At 46.8% G+C, this 15,867-nt stretch overlaps 1 protein-coding gene across 3 annotated transcripts in view; it reads left to right on the top strand.

Annotated features, from left to right (window-relative positions):
• Positions 1-2,791: 2,791 nt before the first annotated feature.
• The window catches only part of TAOK3 (TAO kinase 3), an 81,611-nt gene continuing 68,535 nt past the window's right edge, over positions 2,792-15,867 (top strand). For 2 of the 3 annotated variants that reach the window (XM_032198792.1, XM_032198790.1), the window contains exons 1-2: positions 2,792-2,821; positions 3,053-3,134. The gene's annotated coding sequence lies outside the window, so the exon portion shown is untranslated. The remainder of the gene's footprint in view (positions 2,822-3,052; positions 3,135-15,867) is intronic. The other variant, XM_032198791.1, reaches the window with a different exon arrangement.

The following is a 15,867-nucleotide window of genomic DNA, read 5'->3' as shown; positions in this document are numbered from 1 at the left end:
GTGCCTCATGTCAGTCAGGGAAAATGTGCCATTTGGCTCCTTTCTGACACGGCATGGCACACTGACCAGTTACTCGCACTGCCTGTAGCAGATCTGTGATAAACACTTACCTGAACGGTTGTGAGGCGCATTCCTCACACAGCGTGTTGGCTCACAGGGACCCTACAAACACCTTAACCAGGGAAAAGGAAACACAACAGAATGGGTTTTATCTAAAGGCCTGTGCTCCCAAACACTGCAGTGCTTTTTAGAACCAGCTAAACCCGGCCATGGGCTGCCCAGAGGGGCACCAGGACATGCTCTTTGTGCTGGGAAGGGCAGGAAGGCAGCACGTGCACTTTGCTTTTCTGCAGCTCATCCTGAAGAGCTGTTTGCACTGACTGGCAATTTTTAACTTGGAATGCCCATGCAAAGCATGCGCTATACCTTTTTACATAAGTAAATATTGCCTTTTACAAGACATGAGGCTGAGACCCAGCTAAAAGTCAACGCCAGTGGGAGCAGCTCCCGGATCTGTGTCCCATTTGAGGGCACCTGATGCAGACCATTGAGCTGCTCCCCATCCCCCTGCTGCCAGGGGCTGCCAGCCAGAGCAAGAGCAAAGCTCCCACAGGTTTCCTGGATGGACGTAGCAATAGCTGGGGCTGTGAGTGGCCACAGGGCGAACAGAAACAGGGCTGTATGTGGCCACAGGGCAAACAGGAATGGGTGCGGTGGCTGCTGCCACATCCCAGGGGCTGCACGGCTGGTTCTGTGCTTGGGCTGCTCAGATCGCTTTCCCAACATCACACAGTTACAGATAGATCAGACGGGCTAGAAGCCTTTCTTAGGACTAACCAATGCCTCCCCAATTTCCTTTCTTTCTTCCACGTGTCCACGCAGTTCACCCATCAGCTCCCCAGCAAGCTTTGCTCACGCTGCTGCGGACAGCGGATGAGTAAACACGTTGCAAGTGTGGCTGAGCCAAGGCTGCCCTTCCAAGGTTAATTCATCCCGCGTTACACTGCCTCAGCACTTTGTTTGTCTGAAGCGGATCTACCCTTTAAGAGAAGCCTGCCTTTCACACACCACACAAAGGGCAGGTGCATTTACTAATGTGGGGACACACAAGAATCCTTTGAACAGAAGGAGCTGCGTACGGTGAATGAGTAAGAAACTGGACAGAGTTGCTGATGCAAAATTTTTTAGCTTATTCTGTGGTCAAAACTGGAATCTCGCTGCTTGCTCCCTCTGTACCAATTCCTGATGTTTAATATTAGCCTTCTGGAGACACCCTATACTGTCATCTCTCAGGCATTTAGTGGGAACCCAAGGGAGGAGGTTCAGCTTTAAGGAATGCCCTGTTTCCCTTACAAACACAGAAACTTAACTGTCTACGCCCCAAAGAGCTATCAGGGAAAGTTTAAGCTTCTTTGTCAAGCTGTTGTTCTTGGCTCACGTTTCCATCAAAGCTGTTTTCCTCATCACAACTCACTTATTGTTTCACATACATTCACCCGGTTTGAAGGCAGATTTCTGCATCCTGCTTTGTCAGCATCAGCTATTCATAGAGGAGCTGACGCAGAAGTCACGCTCAGTGTGTTTTTCTTTCCGTTTGTAAGAAATGGAGAAAAAAGTCACAAAGCTGTAAACAGAGGGCATGGCAACCCACTTCTTGTGTGAGTTAGATGAGTGTGGCTACAAAACGTGTAATATAGTGCCTTGGCCTGTGAGGAACAGACAACATAGAATCCAAGATCAGCTGGTCCAACCATCCCCTACCACCGATGTCACCAGTAAGCTGTGTCCCCAAGCACCACGTCCAACCTCTCCTTGAACACCCCCAGGGACGGTGACTCCACCACCTCCCTGGGCAACCCATCCCAATGCCTGACTGCTGTTTCTGACAGAAATGTCTCCTCATTTCCAACCTGAACCTCCCCTGGCACAACTTGAGGCCATTCCCGAGACCAGCCATGAGAAGAGGCCGACCCCCAGCACCCCACACCTTCCTTTCAGGCAGTTGCAGACAGCAATGAGGTCTGCCCTGAGCCTCCTCTTCTCCTAACTAAACAATTCCTTTTCCCTCAGCCGCTCCTCACAGGACTTGTGCTCCATGGCTGAGGATTGGGGCCTTATAGGGCCACGAGGGGCCATGAAACAAAGGTGCAGAAACTTGAAAGCCAGGTGTTTCAGGCCAAGGGTGTTGGTACAACGCTGGTGAAGGGCCTGGAGCACAAGTGCTGTGAGGAGCGGCTGAGGGAGCTGGGGGGGTTTGGGCTGGAGGAGGCTGAGGGGAGACCTCATTGCTCTCTGCAACTGCCTGAAAGGAAGGGGTGGGGAGCTGGGGGAAGGCTTATTCCCACAAGTGACAGGACCAGAGGGAATGGCCTCAAGCTGAGCCAGGGGAGGTTCAGGTTGGCAATGAGGAGACATTTCTGTCAGAAAGAGCAGTCAGGCATTGGGACAGGTTGCATGGGGAGGCTGTGGAGCCCCCATCCCTGGGGGTGTCCAAGGCGAGGCTGGACGCGGTGCTTGGGGACACGGCTGGGTGCCACCGGTGCTAGGAGATGCTTCCACCACACGCACCCAAACCCATCTCCCAACTTCTAACAACTCCGTGCCTCACCCCCGACCCCTTCACATCCACCCCAGCCCCACCTCCCCCCTGCCACCCCCCTCAGGCCGGCGGGGCCCCGTAACCGAGCGCCGCCCCCCCCCCCCTTCAGGCCGCGCAGCCGAGCGCCGAGCGAGCGGAGGCAGCCGCGCCCCGGGCGGCGGCGGCGGGGCCGTGGCAGGAAGCGGCGGGGCCGGGCCGCCCCCCCCCGCAGGCCGGCACCGGGTGAGCGGCGGCGGGGCCCGGCCGCGGGGAGCCGGGGAGGGGGGCTCGGGGCACCCCGGGATCCCCTAAAGGGGGTTGAAGGGGGAGCCGGTGCCCTCCTCCCCCTTCCTTCCTTTCCCGCGGGGGTGGTCCCGGGGAGTTTTTTTTTGGGGGGGGGAGGGTTTATAGGGGGGAGGGGGGGTCGTGGTCGCGACATGGTCGTGACATGGTCGTGACAGGGGTGTGTTGTAGGTGCCGGATGTCCTCGAGCAGCCCCTGGGCCCGCCTGGGAAGGAGGAAGGAGGAGGCCGGCAGGCGAGTGGTGAGCCCCCAGGTCTCATTCCCTGTCCCCCTGCCCCGTGTGTGTCCCCGTCTCCCCCGTCCCCATCCCCTCTGTCACTTTCCCCCCCTCCCCTGTCCCCATCTTCCCCGTCCCCCTCTCCCCTCTCACTTTTCCTTGTCCCCATCTCCTCCACTGCTTCATTTCCCCCTCTCCCTGTCACTTTTTTTTTTTCCATCCCCATTTCCTCCCCTGTTTCTTCTCCCCCGGCTCTGGTTCCCGTCCCGTCCTGTGCGGGTGCTCCCGGCCGAGCTCCCCATGGCCACGCCGTGGGGCTGGGTGCTGTGGGTGCAGCTGCCATGTTTGGCTGGGCACCGCCGGGCAGGTGCTGCTGGCAGGGCCTCCTGCCCTGCACCACGACCAGGACTCGTCCCAGCGCTGCCTTGAACCCGCGTCCAACCCCGAAAGGATTTCGGGTCGCGTTGCCCACCTTGCAAAGCAGTGAGCTGGGCAGCAAGACGTCAGGGTGTAGGGTTGGGGGTTCAATGGGGGCCATGCGCTCCTTATCTCGTCCGCAGGAGCTGTGAGGTAGCACGGCGTGGTTAGGAGTTAACTGGGTAAGAGCTCAGCGGGGGTATGACACCCTGCTGTCATTTATGGGACTCTTGTTTGGGGGCTCCGATCTGTTCCCCAAGGTCTGCGTACGTCTTTTAAACAAAGGGTTGATGTCCGTGAGTTCTGCAGTGCCTACAATCACGTAGCTGATTTCACTGCTGGCTGTTAGTTTAATGAATCAGGTAGAAGATACACTGGAGTACGTGGGTTGCTTTTCTGTCATGTAGTTGATTGTCGATAGAAACAATACCATGCTTGCTCTTCCCTTTTTCTCTCTCCAAAACTGTATGATTTCTGGTAGCTGGCTAATTCTGAGTTCTCAAGGAGTGTTGAAACAGTACAGGGAGTGTTTCAAGTGTAAATGCCTCTTCACAAACTTTCTTTTTTAACATTAACACATACCCGACAACTTAATGCTTTCTGGACCTGCAGTGAGGCTGCAACCTGTTTGTAACTATTAATGTGTGATTTTTCAGATTAACATTTCTTACGCCCAATAACGAATCGCACATCTTATCATAGAGCTCATCAGATAACTTCCTCTAGCATCTGATTTGAGGGACAACTTCAGCTAGGCCGTTTCCATCTTTCCTACCCAGTGTGAGGGTTTGCAGATGGTAAACTAATTCTTCTGTGTGTGTGTGTTACAGAGATTCTCTGTAGGTACTTCCCTCTCAATTTGTTACCTTTGTTAATTAAGTTTTTCAGAAAATCCTTGCTAGTCAAAACTTTTTATGGTGAGATATTTCTGGTTATGTGCATTCGAAACACCAACCTTTTCTCAGCAGGCTTTTGTTGCTAAATGTATTTTTCGTAGTGTGTTGCAGGGTGGGGTGGTCTCTTAACAGAACTGGGCTCTGTCTTTTCTGATTAATCAGCTGCCTTCCCTGCGAGAGAACACCCTGTCAATTTGCAGCGAGTTTGGAGCCTGCTGGGCTAACACACGCTCTTCAGGAACCCCCTGTGGCAGGGGAGGAGAAGGGTAGGGATGCCTGGGAAGTTCCCTGCACAAAGAAGGAGTATCAGGGGGCTTGGAGCAGAAACACAGAATCCGGCACTCGCTCAGCTCTTTTAATAGCTGTGCTTTTGCACAACAGGAAGAAAAAAAGTAGTAAGCCAAAAAGTGTTTTATTTTATGCTTATTATTTTCAAACTACTTCCTTATTTGAAGACCATTGATTCAACCAGAATGATTTGATTGCCTTTGGCTTGGTGCTGTGTAATAAACATTATGCAATTGCGTTGCGCCTGCCTGTTCGTTGGCTCTTCCAAGGGTAGCTCAGTGAGTTTTCCTGACGCTGTCTCGTTATCGGTCTCTGAAATCACTGTGGTAGGTTTGTTTTAATTCATCGGGTGAAGCTTACTTTAGAAAGTACTGATCTGGTTAATCTACGGTTCCTTAGGTGTTTTGAGTGAAAAAAAAGGGAAATCTGTTGCACTGTGTAACCTCTTTACCTAGTTCACAGGTAGCAGGCACTCGGACTTGTTCATTTTGATCTGCTGCGGCTGCGTTACAGCGCATGAAACTCGACTGCAGAGTGTGCACTGCTTAAAATCATCATCAGTATTGCATGGCAGGAGCTGTAATCTGCGTGAACCTCAGCTCCTAATTAATGAGGAGGAAAGTTGAAATAGAAATTAAAGTAAATTAATTGGGTGTGGTTGTCCATCTCCTGAGTTACTGAAGGATGGTGGAAATCCGAGCGCTCTCCTTGTTATTTGCAGTACTGTGACAGCTTCTGCTGAATCTTTGTGAAGCCCCAATTCCCAGCATTAAGGAATAATGCTTCTGACATGGTGTGTGCTTAGAGTTTCAAAGTATGTGAGGGTCTTTAATTTTTACTACATGTTGGGAATATGAAAAGTGTATGTTGGTAAAGATGGGTAGCTTTTCTCTCAGATTGAATTCAATCAATTTCTTTTAAATACCAGCAGTAATCTTTTTTTCAAAGAGATTTTTGAATTATTTTGTTTTGGCTAAGCTTGTTCATGCTGAGGATGGCAAAAGAATGTGTTCGATTTGAGCAGTTTGGAAGTTTTCGTGTTTGTATACAGTCATCCTGGTGTTTGTGTTGCCTTACTAGACTTTCCCCTTGTGTAAGAAATTGTTAGTTTGATTTGTAGGGACAGGGAAATTTCAAATTTAATATAGGGAGCTTACAAAACAAGTTTGTCGGAGTTGTTAATGAAGTAAGCACTTATTCCCTTGAACAGGTAATAGCTTGATGTTGATGTAATTACTATTTTTTTTCCCCACCCTGAATATTAGGTCAAAATGGACTCTGGTTTCATTAAATTTGGAATAAACCAATAGCTATGTGGGAACGCGCAGTTGCATGCCTCACTACTTAGCTACAGGAGGCTTTCAAATAAGGACATTCTCACAGTTTGTCTGGTGTATTAATTTCAATCAGTCTTTCTGAATGGGAGTATAATTAGGCACAGCTGGATCGTGGGGTTAATTGGGCAAAGTTAGAGAGCCCATCTGAATCAGACTAACTAATCTCCAGCAGCAGCACTTCCTCATGAGTAGTGAACTCGCCTGGAGTTGCACCCCCTTCTGCTGTGACTTGTTAATTGTGATACTGAGGGGAGACAGAGTGATTCCTCAAAAGAAGGGCAAAGGGTGACCTTGGTGTGCTATGGTTTCAGACCTTCCTGACTCTGCTTCAGTACAAGCAGCTTTTGTGCTGCTGGCTGTACTGTCTTTGGGAAGGGAGAGCAAGCTGTTCCTATTTAGTCTAAGAAATTGTCGTTGTAAGAGTGGAGACATTAACCCCGCAATCCTGGATAAATTCCAGTCTTGGAGGCTACACGCTGCCTACCTACATTAGTTTGGTTTTCATTCTTGCACACTGCTCTCCAGCATTACTGTGTGTGGCAGATGCTATGGCCCAGACTAACTGTTTTTCAGCGCTGGGGGGAATGAATCTCATGTGTAGTGTGCGTGTTTTCGCGTATGTTAAACAGTTTGGGATGAAAGGTGTTATGACTACCAGATACTATCACCATTTTATGAGCAGGATGTCCTTATTAGATTGGAATTGATGAACGCGTGCCAAATTTTGTGCATGGTGAGTCTGCCTCTGTCGAGATGCAAATATTGTGCTCAGTTTCCACGTTAAACCTCTTTTCCCCTTCATTTCTAGTTAGTGATCTGAGATTTTGTTGCAGAGATGCTGGCACAAAACTGAGCAGATTTATTTAGGGTGGCCCTTGCACATTTTAAGTGTTTAAGCCAGATTTACAAGAATATAGTCACTGATGATTCATGTTGAGATGATGTTTTTCTTCCTTGTAATGGAACATATGGGAGTACGTAGCATATGGTACTGCTGAGAAATGTTAGACGCAGAGCACTGATTTGATTTATTACACAGCAAAAAGTTTGGATTTTTAGTCTAACGCTGGGCAGAATGCTTTGTAAACAAGTCAGGCTGCCGCTTTGTATTGGATGCACTGTCTTGTGGTGGTAAATTTTCAAATAATTCCTGTAAATGAAAACAGCGTTCTTACAAAACTTGGGTTTGTTGCTGGTGCACTGCTGCAAATGTATGAATTCAATGGGTGTCTCATTAAGAGATGCGATTGTTTTTTTTGAGACCAAACCAGCCTTGGATTGTATTGCCTTGGCAGTTCACCCAGCCTTCTAGCCGTCCAGGGGGTGTTTATCTTCTTATGGTTCCGTCTTGCTCTTTTGCACCTTAAAAACTGAAATCTCATGTGTCTTATGTGGGGAGTAGAGGTGTTAAGAACATGTAAAGATATGGTTTTCTTCCTGTCTTAGTAGCCAAAGCATCTTCCTTCTGGTGTTCTTGTTCTTTGGTCTTCTCATAACTTAGGGAGGTTTGTTTTTTTCAGCGGGTGGGTGGTGGGAGTCAACGCACACCTTGATTCTTCCAGCGAACAAGAGAAAGTGTACAAAAGTGCAGCTGGAGAGATCGTAAATTCCAGTCCTGCATTTCCTGGTGCTCTCCTGCATTTCTTAACTATTCATCTTTCAGGTGATTATAATCTCTTCAGAGCAGGCAGCACTTCTGCTGTGGCTTTGTAGCTCTTACTACAGTGTTACTGGAGCTCACAGGTGCTGTAGTAATACAGATAATAAATAGTTGGTCCTAAGAGTACATTAAGCTTTTTCAAAACTGATTTGAGCAATAAACAGGAACCTTAAAATGTTGTTTCTGTTTATTTTTTTTTTCCCCAAAAGAAAAACTGAACTCTAACTTACTTGTAAACATTGAAGTACTGGTTAAAACAGACACTATAGCAAATTGGTACTGCTTTTATTTCTTGTGCATTTACCTATTTTGACTCCTTCAGAAGAAGCTTCAGTATGTTGTAACCATGAGGGGGGGAACGTTTGACATAATTTAAAAACTGATCTTATTTAGTAAAAGGAAGTATTATCTATAGTTGAGGGAATTAACTAATGACCTCTTGTTACCATCGCCTTCAGGATCTTAGATCCTCCCTTTGCTTGCCTCATTCTTAGTCATAGATTGGAAAAGGAAAACAGGCTTTTTTCCCCTCCCAGCTCTTAAGTAGTTTCTCAACTTCAGATGAACTGATCGGTGACCTAAACCATGTGCATAAACTGAAATCAAGAAAATATTCCCTCTTCGCTTGCAGAACATACTGCTTTTATTAGAGCTCACATAGCACATCGACTAACTCTGGGTCCCAGTTTTAACCTGTACGTAGAGTGTTTTTAAAAAGCATTGCCTCGAATTTTAATTTGTAACGTTTTTGATCTTAATGTTAGTTGGGGTTTCAATTTGAACTCTAAGCTTCTTTCAAAAGAGGGGGGGGGGGGAAACACTTCTTATCTGGAAAGTATGCGAGTGGCAGAGCAGATAAGATAATTAAGACCTAAATGTGAGCTGGGATGGAAACAGGCTCTGTTAAGAGTCAGGTCTCATCCGCTTTGCCACACTCAGGCGATGCTTTAATGCATGCTAATGCAATGAGTTTTGTCATCCTGTGGAGAACGCAGTGAGTTTGGACTCCTTTGCTTTTGCATTAGGAGAGTGGAGCCTGTAGCTGAAGTGTTAGAGGCGTGTTTTCATCTTCTCAGAAATTCTGTGTTCATCTGTGATGCAGACAGCCGAATAGGAGGGTTTTATGCTTTTCCTGCTTGTAACCACATTTTTCTCCTAAAGTGAGGAATAGAAACAAAAAATGTTCCAGCTTGTTGTTCTGCTTGGGCAGTTGTTTCTCATAATTGCTTGTGTGAATTTGCGTGTGGCTTTCTCGGTGACAGGATCCCCCCAGGAGCTGCCAAGCTTTTTATTTTAATTTTTTCCCATAGAGGAAGAGCTCCCGTTCTCACGTGTTTGGGGCTTGATGGTGGCCCAGGTGGGTAGGAGGGTGGTAGTTACCTAAATTTAGGAAAAATGAGTAACTACTGGAATGATTTTGTTTATGTTTTACAACACAATGTCTTATTTAGACTTTAATTAAACTCTGCTTTTGCAATTTTCAACGTGGTATTTTAGGGTTGTTTTTCGCCAAAAGTACTCAATTCCAAATCAGGTTAAGCTCTGTTTCCATAAGATCCTAGAGGCTTTTTTGTTGTTATTGTTGCAGAATCATGGTTGGGCTTAGTCTCCTGCTGTGAGAAATACAGGCTAGGAATCAGACCCGCTGCGGGTGATAGAAGCTGTAGTCCGGAAAAGGCCCTTATTCTTTGTAGTGTTGTATTAATAAGAGAAGTAAATGTGTGATATACAGCAGGAACAGTTCAAATCCTAAAGTCTGACCAAATATTACCTCAGGTAGGTGCTCCAAATTTCAGGTGTCACCAGCCATTTCTGTTCGGGGTCTGCAGCTGTGCGCTGAGGTGAGGTTTCTGTCAGGCGTCGGTCGCTTGGCGCCTCAATACAGCAGGAAGAAAGTCGCTGGCTAAAGCATTTGTTGTCCCTTTTTCCTGTCCACAGGGCAATTTTGGGAAGAACACATTATATTTTTCAGCAGTTTTATGGCTTGTTGATGTGCTGAGCCCAAGCCAGGTGGAGGTGGCCGTATGAGAGCGATGTCCAACGTGCTGGCGTTGGAGGTACCGGGCCCAGGTCTGTGCCAGCCAGTCCGTGCCTGTGCAGCTCTGCTGGTGTTTAAGGTCAACTGCCTGCAAATCTTTTAGGAAGGCTTGTATTCAAATGCTATTTATAAGACCAGACTAATTTCTTTCTTCTTAATGATGGCCTTTTTGCTGATGACAGGGCTGGAATCCGGAAGGTCTGGATTCTGAATGCCACTCGTCAGCTGCGTATCCACAGGGAAGTCGTTTGCTAGATTTCTGCCTCTGTTTTTTTATCTGTATTTAAATGGGGGGGGGGGATTGACTAATACCTGCCTCACAAGGCTGTGAGAGCGCAGTCAGTAGCCTCATGCTGTGAGATCTCTGGAAAACACTGCAGGAATGTGCAAGGGGCTTATTATGGCTAAAGCCCTGGCGAGGAGAGAACTGGTTCCACCTGGGTTATTGTCAGACCATTCATTAAGGAGTCTTAATAGCCAAAGTGATGATAGTAGCTGCTCCTGGCTTCACCCTCAATTACCCTGGGTAGGTGCAGGCTGCTGCAACACCAGAGTGCTGGTTTGGAGCAGGACCGAAGCACACGCATTTATGTTTGAGTCCGCCCTGAGCTCTTAATTTCTGTTTCACGGCTGGATTTGCATGCAGGTCAGGCCGTAGCCTAAGTGAAGTTTGGCAGCCTGACATAGCGATGATTGCTTATTCTGCCACTAGCGAGCCCTTAGCGCCTTCTTGCCAAAAGAAGTCCTGTATGTTCAGCTGAAACTCTGCTTAGTATCTGCCTAACTCTTAATTTGCAGCATTTTCACTTAGCAAATTGAACAAAACATAAAAAATATCAGGCAACAGAACTCTTAGTAATCAATATTAAAAGTTGTAAAGCAAATATAAAAACCTCTTAAGATTTGGCAACCTTCAAGCTCAGGTTGCATGTTGACAACCTGTGACGCTTCTGTATGGATGATCCTGCTGTAGTTTTTAATTTATTTGATAGGCTGTTTCTAAAATATGTGCCAAGATCTTAGCCCTTCTGGCAGGCATTGTAATAAGCAGCTATGGAGGAGAAGGAGAAAACCTATTTTAGGAAAGACCAGATATCCCTTTTTTTTTCCAAAATGAAGTCATCTTGTCAGCCATTAATAAGATACAATTGTTAAAATTTAATAACTTTCTAAAAATTCAATAGCACCATACCCTTGAAGGCAAGGAAGTTGAGGCCTAAATCCAACCTTATTTGTGTTTGTCTTTGCAGCTTCATCTCTTCATGATTATGTATGTAAACTTCTCTGTGACTTGCCAGACTTGAAATGTATTGATTAAAATACGAAGTCAGGTTCCTACTGAAACACAAGGCTCCAGGGGCTAGGGGTCCAGATTTTGGGAGCATCAAACTGTGATTTTAAATGATGAGACTGCAAGTTAGTATGAATTGATGACCATGCTGTGCAGCAGGTCCTGGAGAGAGGACAGGGCTGGAAAGTGGAAGCTTGCCCTGCTGCAGGGGCAGTGCTGCAGAATTAGGCTGGCGGTGATCTCTTGAAAAGCAAACAAACAGAAAAAGCCCCATACCACTGTTCAGTTTGACTTGCTGAGTAAATTGGGCAGTTTCGCTTTCCGTTTCTTGTGCATTAGCCCGGTCTGGCGGCATTTGTGCAGTCTGGGGCTGCAAACTGCACTGGAAGACTTGAGTCAGAAATCGCTCGCCTTCCTTTAGCTTGTGCTTTACCTTGTTCTGGAGCTTTTCCTACGGAAGACCAAGCCTGGAGGTTTACCCATTACTTGAATCTGCGTTTTTAGAAAGGATTTTATGCTCGGATTTGGAATATAAACAAGGAAAGGCTCTCTTGAAAGGCTGTTGTGTTATGTTGCGTGTTAGTTGTTTATTGCTTTATGGCCTACATGGAAAAATATCCCTGCTGTAAAAAGTAGGGAAAGGCCAAAGCAGAATGCTTGTCTCATGAGCACTGGCAATGCTGACTGGAAGGTGATGGCAAGAAAGCAGATGGGTGTTGCCAAACAGTTTTATTTCATGCTTCAGGTATACGATGGCTTTCTAAATGTTGGGGCCTGACACGATGTGATGGAAATCGTGTGACAGGTGAAGTTAATTTCTAAATATTCAATCCCGTGTGTTCTTGAAGGGTGAGAATTACTTGGAGTGCACAACCAACAGCCTAAAATTAGCAAAGGAAGCACCAATACATATTAATTTTCTTCAAATAGGCTGTTTGTTTTACTTAGACAAATGAGGACAGTTTCCTTGCTTTTTTTTTTTTTTTTTTCCTTTATTTTAGGCAGGTGCTTAGTAAGCAGTACAGCACAAGAGAAACCTTTCTGAGCACTGCTCAGCCCACCTGGCTCTCGGAGCCTTCCAGGGAACTTGCGGCGGCTGCGTGCAGCGTGAAACCTCTCCCCTGAAGGCCGCCGGGCTCCTGGAGGCAGGGCCTCCCCTTCCACAGGGCGTTTGCAGCTGTTGTCAGTGAAGCTGTGGGTGAGTCTCGAGGGTGCACAGAGAGGAAGTGGAAGAACTTTCGTATTTATGATCTCTGTCTTCCCAGTTGCCTTAAACAAAAAGGACGGCTCAATTCGTGCCGCCGTTTGTCAATCCAGGACTCCTGCAGAATTGGGTTGAAGGCCGAGCATCTGGAGGAATCTCCCTCGAGGTTTTTGCGTTCCTGCACCTGAAAAGCCATGTAGGAGCTGGTGGGATGGTGAGCATGAAGTTATTGTTCTCGACTTGTCTGCCTGGCAGGAGGAACTTCCTAGTGCTGACTGCTAACGTCACCCAGCCGCAAGTGTTCGCTGGTGCTTTTAGTCCACAAGGGGGGATGCGGGGCAGAATGTACCCCCCGCCCAGCATAATTTAAGAAAGCTGTTGCAAAGCTCACACCGAGTTGGTTTAAAATGAAAAGTAGGTATTTAAACCCAGGCTTTGCCCTCAGGTGGTTATTTCAAGGCTGATGAATGGCGTTCAGCCACGTGTGGGTGCTGAGCTCTGTCACACAGAGCCGCCCCTGGTCCGAGGGGGGCTATAAGGTCTGCTTGTGGCTGTCAGGGCACTGGGTCAGTAGCTGTTACAGGTGAGTTCTCCTGCCTCCTCTTCTCGGGGGGCAAGCTGCACAACGTGGAGGGATTTTTCTGTTCATAAAGGTGTATGTGCCACCTCTTTGTTTAGAGGGCAGGGCAGAAGAACACATTGCCTTTGTGCCAGAAGTTGGCAACGATTTTGGAGAGCTTTTACTTCTTTTATACTTTGCTATCTAAAACCTCCTTTTGAGAGTGGCATGTCTCCTGCACAACTGAATTTTACTTTTGCATTATCCTAGGTTTACTTTGTTTTCTTACTCCCTCACTTGCTACCCTCCCTCTTTGTTTTATGCACAAAATGTGAAGACCAAATACACCTAAACACTGTGTTCTTGAAAAGGTAGCACATTAGGAGTTTGATCCCTGTGTTGGTAGAGCAGCAAGCTAAATGAATGTGCTTTGGTTATTTTCTGTTTTGTTTTTTTAATGAGACATCCAAGGGGAGGGAGCAAGCCTTCGAAATGAAAACTGCTTTTCTGTTCTGTGACCAGTCAAAATATTCTGGAATTAAAAGCAATGCTGGAGTAAATTGATTTTTGAACCATTTGTACGAGGAGCTCATTTTATGTAATTACTGGGGCGTGACTTTAAATTCTGGGCAGGACTTTGTGGCTTGGTAGCATCCAGTTCAGCTTCTGATGTTGCAATGAAGAAGGAAGTGAGCATGTGTGCGCCTGGGGAGGGGGAGAACGAAGCACTTCTGCCTAGCCACATAAGGTGGGAATTGCAGCTGGCTGGTTATTTTTAGCTGCTAGCTATCTCATTGTGAATGTGAATCTCTTTATCAGACAGTTTGGTAAAGCCATCAGTTCGTTTTGGAGAATTGTTTTATAGCAAAATGCACTAAGCCAATGGCTTCATCACCCCAGTTTTATTCATTAAACCTTTAAGTCTTTATGCAGGACTGGGTGTGATGTGTTTTGCAAGTATTTCTATCTGCTGGTGATTTTTTGCAGTTTTACATCTAGAGCTAAAGGACACGAGCACAGTAGGGGCTGTGAGGAAAGATGAGACCTTACAGATCGGCCTCAGGAGCTGGAAAAACACAGAAGCTTCACTGAAGGAAAAAAGTAAAAATAATGGATTAGATTTTGCTTCCTTCTTGCAAAACCCTGCAACAATGCGGTTGCAAGGACTTCTTCATGGGGAGGAAGGAGAGCAGAAGATACCATCAGTTTCCATCGGTGTATTTTCCAGTCACTCACTGTGATAGTGATTCTTTTTGGTTGCTCATCCTGGCCTGAAAGCAGACATATGGGATGTTTCCATTTTAGGCTGTTCCGCGTAATGTATGAATAAATTCCCCCTTCCTATGTTGCTTTTGCCACAGTGGGTGAGCTTTCCTGCCCGGGATCAGTCTGTTTGACTGCACTGGCCTAAAATATCCGCCCTCTGAAAGTTCTGTGTGCTATCAGAACACTGATGGAAGAAAACGTTCCAACTGTTTTGTCTCAGGGTTGCTGCTCTTAAAATGCCCTGGTAAAAATACCAAGTTCTCTGAACAAGGGGGATCCTGGGATCCTGGCTGGCCCTTGTTTTGCAGCTTGGCTGCTACCAGCAGGGATTGTGCTGCTGCCTTCCATGAGGAATAGCTGTGAAACCATCACCTCTCATCACGCAGACTAATAAGCATCATTTGCACTGCATCTGTCTGCTGCCCTGTCACTACAGCTCCGAAACAGCGATGGTCAGAACAGAGGAGAAGCTTTCTGTGTCCTGCAATAACTCTGGAAGCGGAGGAGCAGAGGTAGTGATGGCTCCTGGTAAAATTCAGTACGCAGTGGTGCTGACATGACAGGGAATGCTGCCCTGATGGGGCACCAAGCAGTCTCTGTCCCCATTTACTTTCAAACCATGTGTTTTGAAATGATTTTTATACAGCTTCAAACTGTCTCATGCTGACTCAGATTGGCTGGGAATGTCTGAAGGCTTCTAATCAGAGCACGGTTTCCTCTGTCAACAGAATGGGTGTATCCTGGCTATGAGTTTTTCCCTCTATTACAACAACATCTCCTTTCATGTTGATCTTGAAGGATCTGCTGCTCTTGCTATCTTTTTCTTTTCCGTCAAGACCAGTTCATTCACTGAGCCCGTGGTAATGCCCTGGCTACCTGTTTGTGATGGGTCTTTCACTTTTTTTTGCTTAAGAAGCAGCGTTGAGATCTTTGGTGTCTGAGTAAGAAAGATAAATGCTTTCAGGTTTTGGTTGTATAAGCCAACTCTGAATGGAAGTGCAGGAGGTAAATGACATTTCTGGGAAGTAAAAGCAGAGGTGTGTACGTGTATATATAATGGTGGCTAAACTCCTTGAGGCTTTTCCAGAACCGTTGTATAGCAATCAAGGCACTGTTTTCAGCTTTCATGTTTTATCATCCCTCCTAAATCATGTGCCAAATGATGCATTTACAGAACTGAATCAAGAAACCTCTGGTGATTCAAATGGAAATCTTGAATCCGAGTGTAAGGTCACCGGTTTAGTTTGCTGGAGTGTGTAGCTACAGCAGGTAATCAGAAGCTTTGCTCTTTGTGTTGGGATTGACTTAAACACACATCCTAAAGCCCCAAAATGTCCAAGGAAAACTGGATGCCAGAAAACAGATATTAAAACATATTGCACAGCAAAATCCTAAGTTTGAAGCATCAGAAGGCTGCTGGCTCACAAGTAATTTTAGTCGTTACGTTTCGATTGGCAGTCAAAAATGTGCTGGGACTGAATTTGGTGCAGCTCTCTGTGCTGCTCATCCTGTTCCTTGCCCTGGCAGTGCGTGTGCTCCCTGTCCGTGTTGGGGAAGATAGGACAGCCCCGCGAAGGACGCTGGTTTCTGCGTAGCCTTTAACATCTAGCAGGTTTGTTCAGCAGCCGACCTGTTGCTCTTTGAGATCCGCGGGGCGTTTTGTGTTTGTTTTGGCTGTTGGCTTATCGCGCGCTCCCAGTAAGGCCAGCCTCTTCTGGCGGTGGCTGATAGAGGCGTTGGGGTGCTCGGAGGGCTGCACTTGGGTCCTTTTGCCCTTAGTCTTTGGGTTGAACTCGTGCCTGAAAGGGCTGCA

The sequence above is a fragment of the Aythya fuligula genome, chromosome 17 (genome assembly GCF_009819795.1).
Source record: "Aythya fuligula isolate bAytFul2 chromosome 17, bAytFul2.pri, whole genome shotgun sequence".
NCBI lineage: Eukaryota > Metazoa > Chordata > Aves > Anseriformes > Anatidae > Aythya > Aythya fuligula.
This window is presented reverse-complemented; position numbering and strand designations above follow the sequence as displayed.